We start from the raw sequence: 6,493 nt of genomic DNA on the forward strand, positions 1-6,493 counted from the left end.
ACATAATTTATATAGTAGAAATTGGTCTCCATTAAAGTGGGAAGTAAAAAAGGTTAAGATTAATTTTTTTTAATTTTTAAAAATTTATTCATTTGGGAGAGATACAGGGAGACAGAGCACAAGCAGGCGGAGAGGCAGAGGAGAGGGAGAAGCAGACTCCCTGCTGAGCTGGGAGCCTGACATGGGACTCCAACCCAGGACCTGGAGATCATGACCTGAGCCAAAGGCAGACACTTAACCATCTGAGCCACCCAGGTGACCCTAAGATTAATTTAATAATGACAAACAGTGCTAATGAGAAGAAGCCCATAACTAGAAGCAAGACCTAAGAAGTTTTTCTTTATGTTTTCCCCCATTTAGGATGTCATTACCTGTGCATTTTTTATATATGACCTCTATTATGTTGAAGTATATTCCTTCTAAACCTACTTTTTGAGGGTTTTTATCATGAATGGATTTTTTACTCTTTTATCATGAATGGATGTTGCACTTTGTCAAATGCTTTTTTTAAAAGATTTTATTTATTTATTTGACAGACAGAGATCACAAGTAGAGAGGCAGGCAGGGGGGCGGGGGGGAAGCAGGCTCCCCGCCGAGCAGGGAGCTTGATGCGGGGCTAGATCCCAGGACGCCGAAATCATGACCTGAGCTGAAGGCAGAGGATTTAACCCACTGAGCCACCCAGATGCCCCTCAAATGCTTTTTCTACATCTTTTGAAATGATAAGATGATTCTTCTCCTTTTATTAATTTGGTGTATCACAATGATTGATTTGCAGATATTAAAACACCCCCATAACCTAGGAATAAATCCCATTTGATCATGGTGATGATTTTTTTAATGTATTGTTGGATTCAGTTTGCGAGTATTTTGTGGAGGATTTTTGCATCCATGTTCACCAAACATACTGGCTTAGAGTTCTTTTTGTGGCATCTTTGTCTCGTTTTGGTATCAGGGTAATACTGGCCTCATAGGATGAATTTGGAGTTTTTCCTTCCTTTTCTGTTTTTTGGAACAGTTTGAGAATAGGTACTAACTCTTCCTTTAAATGCTCAGTAGAATTTTCCTCTGGTCCTGGACTTGTGTTTGTTCATAGTTTTTGGATTAATGATTCCATTTCTTTGCTGGTTTTCAGTCTGTTCAAATTTTCTATTCTTGTTTCAGTTCTGGTAATTTATATGTTTCTAGGAATTTATCCATTTCTTCTACATCGTCCAAATTGTTGGCATATAGCTGTTCATAATATTCTTTTATAATTGTCTGCATTTCTGTGGTGTTGATTGTTACTTCTCCTCTCTCATCTGTGATTTTATTTGGGTTCTTTTTCTCTTCTTTCTGATAACTCTGGCTAAAGCCTTATAGGCTTTATTAATTTTTTCAAAGAACCAGCTCCTGGTTTCATTGATCTCTCCTATTTTTGTCTTTTTAAAGTTTCTATAGTGTTTATTTCTGCTCTAATTTTAAAAAAACTTATTTGAGAGAGAGAGAAAGTGGGGAGAGGGTCGAATGGAGAGGGAGTGAGATAATCCTCAAGTAGACTCCCCGCTGAGCACAGAGCCAGAAGCAGGGCTCAATCCCAGGACTCTGAGATCATGACCTGAGCTGAAATCAAGAGTCTGCTGCTTAACCAACTGAGCTACCTACTACTACTGCTGCTCTAATTTTGATTATCTCCTTCCTTCTGCTGACTTTAGGCTTCATTTGTTGTTCTTTTTCTAGCTTCTTTAGGTGAAGATTAGGTTGTTGTAGATTCTTCTTATTTCTTGAGGTAGGCCTGTATTGCTATATACTTCCCTCTTAGAACCATATTTACTGTATCTCAAAAGTTTGGGCAATTGTGTTTTCATTTTCATTTGCTTCCATGTATTTTTTTAAAATTTATTCTTTTATTTCCTCGTTGGTCCATTCATTGTTTAGTAGAATGTTACTTAACCAACATGTATTTGTGGTCTTTCAGATTGTTTCCTGTGGCTGACTTCTAATTTAATAGTATTGTGATCAGAAAAGGTGCATGGTATGACTTCAACCTTCTTGTATTTATGAAGACCGGTTCTGTGGGTATTATGGAGGGCACGTATTGCATGGAGCACTGGGTGTGGTGCATAAACAATGAATTTGGGAACACTGAAAAAAAATTAAATTAAATTAAAAAAAAAAGACTTGTTTTGTGGCCTAATATGTGATCTATTCTACAGAATGTTCCAGAATGTGTATTCTGTTGTTTAAGGATGGAATATTTTGAATATATCTCCTTAGTCCATCTAGTCCAGTGCATCATATAAAGCCACTGTTTCTTTTTTGACTTTCTGATCTGTCCATTGATGTAAGTGGTGTGTTAAATTACCCAACCATTGATTATTTCTGTTCCTAAAATATCCGAATTGTACATTGTCTTCATGGATACTTTTGCAATTAGGCATAAAAGAAATGAATTTCATTTAAAACATATATAATAAAATTAAAGGACCCTAGTATTATTGTATTATTATCAATTAGTTCTTTTATGTTAGTCATTAATTGTTTTATGTACTTGGGTGATCCCATGTTGGGTGCATAAATATTTACAATAGATGGTTCTTCTTCCTGTCAGACTGTCTTCTTCATTATGATATAGTGCTCTCGTCTCTTACTACAGTCCTTCTTTTAGACTCTATTTTGTCCAATATGAGTATTACTATTCTGGCTTTCTTTTTATATCCATTTGCAGGATACATGTTTTTTCCATCCCCTGACTTCCAATCTGCAGGTGTCCTTATGACAAAAATAAAACTCTTGCAAGTGGCTTATACATGGGTCTTATTTTTTTTTCTTCTTCTTCTTTTTAATCCACTCTGACATCCTATGTCTTTTGATTGGAGCACTTACCCCATTTATATCCAAAGTAATTATTGATAGATATGTATTTGTCATTTTACTACTTGTTTTGTGGTTGTTTCTGGAGATTTTCTCTGATCATTTTTTGTGTCTTCAATGTTTTACTGGTTTTCTTTAGTGATATATTTGGATTTCTTTCTCCTCTTTGAGTGTTTATCAGTGGTTTTGTTTTCTTTTTAGAGAGGGCACGAGTGGAGTGGGGAGAGGGAAAGAGAATCTTAAGCAGACTCCATGGCCAGAATAGAGTGCAGTGCAGGGCTCAATCTCACAACCCTGCGATTATGACCTGAGCTGAAATCAAGTCAGATGTTTAACCAACTAAGCCACACAGACACCACTATTAGTGGGTTTTGATATATAATTTGTATATAACCTCTTCTGCATATAGCAGTCTATATTAAGCTGCTGGTCTTTAAGTTTGATCCCATTCTTTTCTCTTCTTCTCCCCATGCTTTAGGTAAAGTAGTATATTTTATATCCTTTTTTTCTGAGTTCCTTAACTTATTTTTTATATAAATGTTCATTTTTGCTACTTTTGTGTTTCCTGCCTTTATACTGTCACATTTGGTCTCTTCTTTCCACTCAAAGAGTCCCCTTTAATATTTCTTGTGGGGCTAGTTTAGTAGTCACAAACTCCTTTAGTTTTTATCTGGGAAACTCTATCTCTCCTATTCTGAGTAATAGGCTTGCTGGATAGAGTATTCTTGGCTACAGATTTTTCCCATTCACCACGTTGAATAGATAATACCACTCCCTTCTGGCTTGCAAAGTTTCTGCTGAAAAAGTTCCTGCTAGACTTAAGGGGTTTCCCCTGGAAGTTACTGACTTGCTTTCCTGCTTTTAAGATGTTTTCTTTATCAGTATATTTTGCAAATTCAATTACAATAGATCTTGGTGTTGGCCTACTATTGTTGATTTTGATAGTTTTCTGTGTCTCCTGGATCTTGATGTCTCTTGCCTTCCCTAGATTAGGGACATTTTCTGCTATTATTTCTAGAAATAAATTTTCTTACACCTTTTTTCTCTCTTCTTCTACTGGGACTCCTATAACATGAATGTTATTACATTTGATGGAGTCACTGAGTTCCCTAGGTCTGGTCTCATTTTGCATCATTCTTCTTTCTCTCCCTTCTTTGGCTTCATTGCTTTCCATTACTTTGACTTCTAAGTTGTTAATTTGTTCCTCTGTTTTTTTCCAGCCTGCTGTTCATTGCATTTAGGTGTGTTTCTTAACTCATTTATTCCACTCTTCATCTCTGATTCTTTTTTAACTCTTTATCTCTGTTGTAAGGGTCTCACTGATATTGTCCGTTCTTTTCTCAAGTCCAGTGAGTATCCCTATGATCACTGCTTTAAATCCTCCAACAGGCATGATATTTACATCTGTCTCCCTTCAATCTCTGGACCCATGGCTTTATCCTATTCTTTCATTTGAGATAAATTCCTCTGTTTACTCATTTTATCTAAGTCTCTACCAGCTTCTCTGTGTTAGAAAAGCCAGTTATGTCATCTGCTCCTGAAAGTAATGGACTTATGAAAAAAGATGTCATGTAGCGCCCAGGGTCTCGTGCTTAAGTAAGTATCTCTAGTGTGTGCAGCATGCTGTGGTGGAACTGAGGCAAGAATGACTGAGCAGGGCAGTTCCACTGGAGTGCAAGGGGATGGTGCTCGGTGTAAGCAGATTAGGCAGCCAGTGTCCGAGCTGCACTGCCTCCCACAGATGGCTCTGTGCTTGTGCTGAGGGGCACTGGAGGGAAATGGTACCAGCTGGTTCCTTTGTTCCTAGAGAGGGGTCTCTGTGAACACTGCCTCTCAGGGAAATGCTCTGAGAAGAGTGAGTAATTTCCCTACTGCATGCCCCAGACACTGTTCAGATCACTGTTTCCATGCTGTATGCTCCTGGGTTGTTTGCCTGCCTTTTCTCCAAGAGCAGCACAGTGCACTACAAGCTCTATCCCAGCCTAGCCCAATGACCTTTAGAATTCCAGGTTTTAAGCCCCCCTAGTTATAAGAACTCATGAAATCAAGCTCCTCTCACTTTCCAGTGTAGCCAGTGGCTACAGGGAAACGTTCTCTTTGCACAGTCTCGTGTCTCGCTCCTGCCCTTCTCCATGACCATGACTCCCTCTCCTCTGCAGCAGCCAGGATCTGTTTCTCTCCTAAACCACATCTCTGTACTTCCTACCTTCTTTGGTGTGGCCTCTTCTCTCTAATAGTGGACTTTGTTCTGTTAGTCTTCAGGGATTAGGTGAACCTAGGCTCCTCTTACTCTGCCACCATCTTCTTTTCTCTTAAGATATTTTCCTAAGTTTCCCTTCAATTACAAATTATTACAACTGGCAGGAACACCTTTTCAGATTCTCCCCTCAAGTTAGAGGAAAAGAAAAACTTGCAAGCAGAGAGACAATATGATTTGAAGTATAATAGCTGAAAAACTAGAAATGGTTCAATAACCAAAATTTGACCTTTTACCTGATTTCCATTAACTGAAATTCTAAAAGAAATAGGCGGCTTTGAGTATTTTTTTAATCAATCTAATACTCCATCTTTATTCTGCTTTCATCAGTGAGGAAATAAAGAGAACATTATGGAATCATTTTCAATCTTTTCAGTAGAAAACCAAAGGTACTGTCCTTTGGCATTATTTAAATTGAATATAACTTCTCCTTTATCTTACTCCAAGCTTCTTTACGTGGGGAGGTAAGTAAGACCATCTCATCTTTATGTTGTGCCACAAAGCTTTCCCATATCATACAAACAGGCTTTGAAATTTTTTTTTGGAATTCTAACTGATTATCTACTATTTGTCTCTGAGAACTCCATTAAATAAAACCTGATAATTTACAGCTGTATTCTTGAAATAATGGAATAAATGTTTATTCCATTAATTATGTATTGAGCTATTAAAGTACATATCTTTCTATTTAAACTAAAAGAAGACGGATAAAGACAATTGTGTTTTCTGAGAATGTAGGATCTGTGCCAAGAACAGGATCAACACCAGTGTTATACACAAGAACCAGGTCAAAAGAGTATCTAATTGTGAGTTGCAATTTTGGATTAGCAAGATTTCAAGACAGGAAAGCTAAAGGCCCAGAGTTCATCTTTTTCCTTCCTAGATGGTGAAATTCATGGATGAGTCTACACTTTATAACAAGTTCATAAAACATAATGAAGTAAATAGTAGACAGCAGATCCTACAACCAAGATTTGATGAAAATGGATATGCAAGGACTGAGTGAGAGAATAAAGATATGAATGGCGAAAAGAAACAGGACTCTAGCTTTTTGAGCCTAACTTCTCATCAGATCATGAAGGAAATGCCTAAGTTCAACTGGTTTGTGAAATCACTTCTCTGTACAAGTTATCCTGAAATCAGTACAGATTCTGTATCCATTCAAAAAAGTGAAGATGAGAAATAAGACAATTTTCTGAAATATTCTATTAAACATTATCTTCTGCTTTTACACGGCTTAGCTCATGATGGTAACAGAGATAGCATTAAAAAACATTATTTAGCGCACCTGGGTGGCTCAGTTGGTTAAGCATCCAACTCAGGGTTTTATCTCAGGTCATGATCTTATGGGTCATGGAATCAAGCCAGCATGGGGCTCTGTGC

This window comes from Lontra canadensis, unplaced genomic scaffold, assembly GCF_010015895.1.
Source record: "Lontra canadensis isolate GAN:19392208 unplaced genomic scaffold, GSC_riverotter_1.0 scaffold710, whole genome shotgun sequence".
Classification (NCBI taxonomy): domain Eukaryota; kingdom Metazoa; phylum Chordata; class Mammalia; order Carnivora; family Mustelidae; genus Lontra; species Lontra canadensis.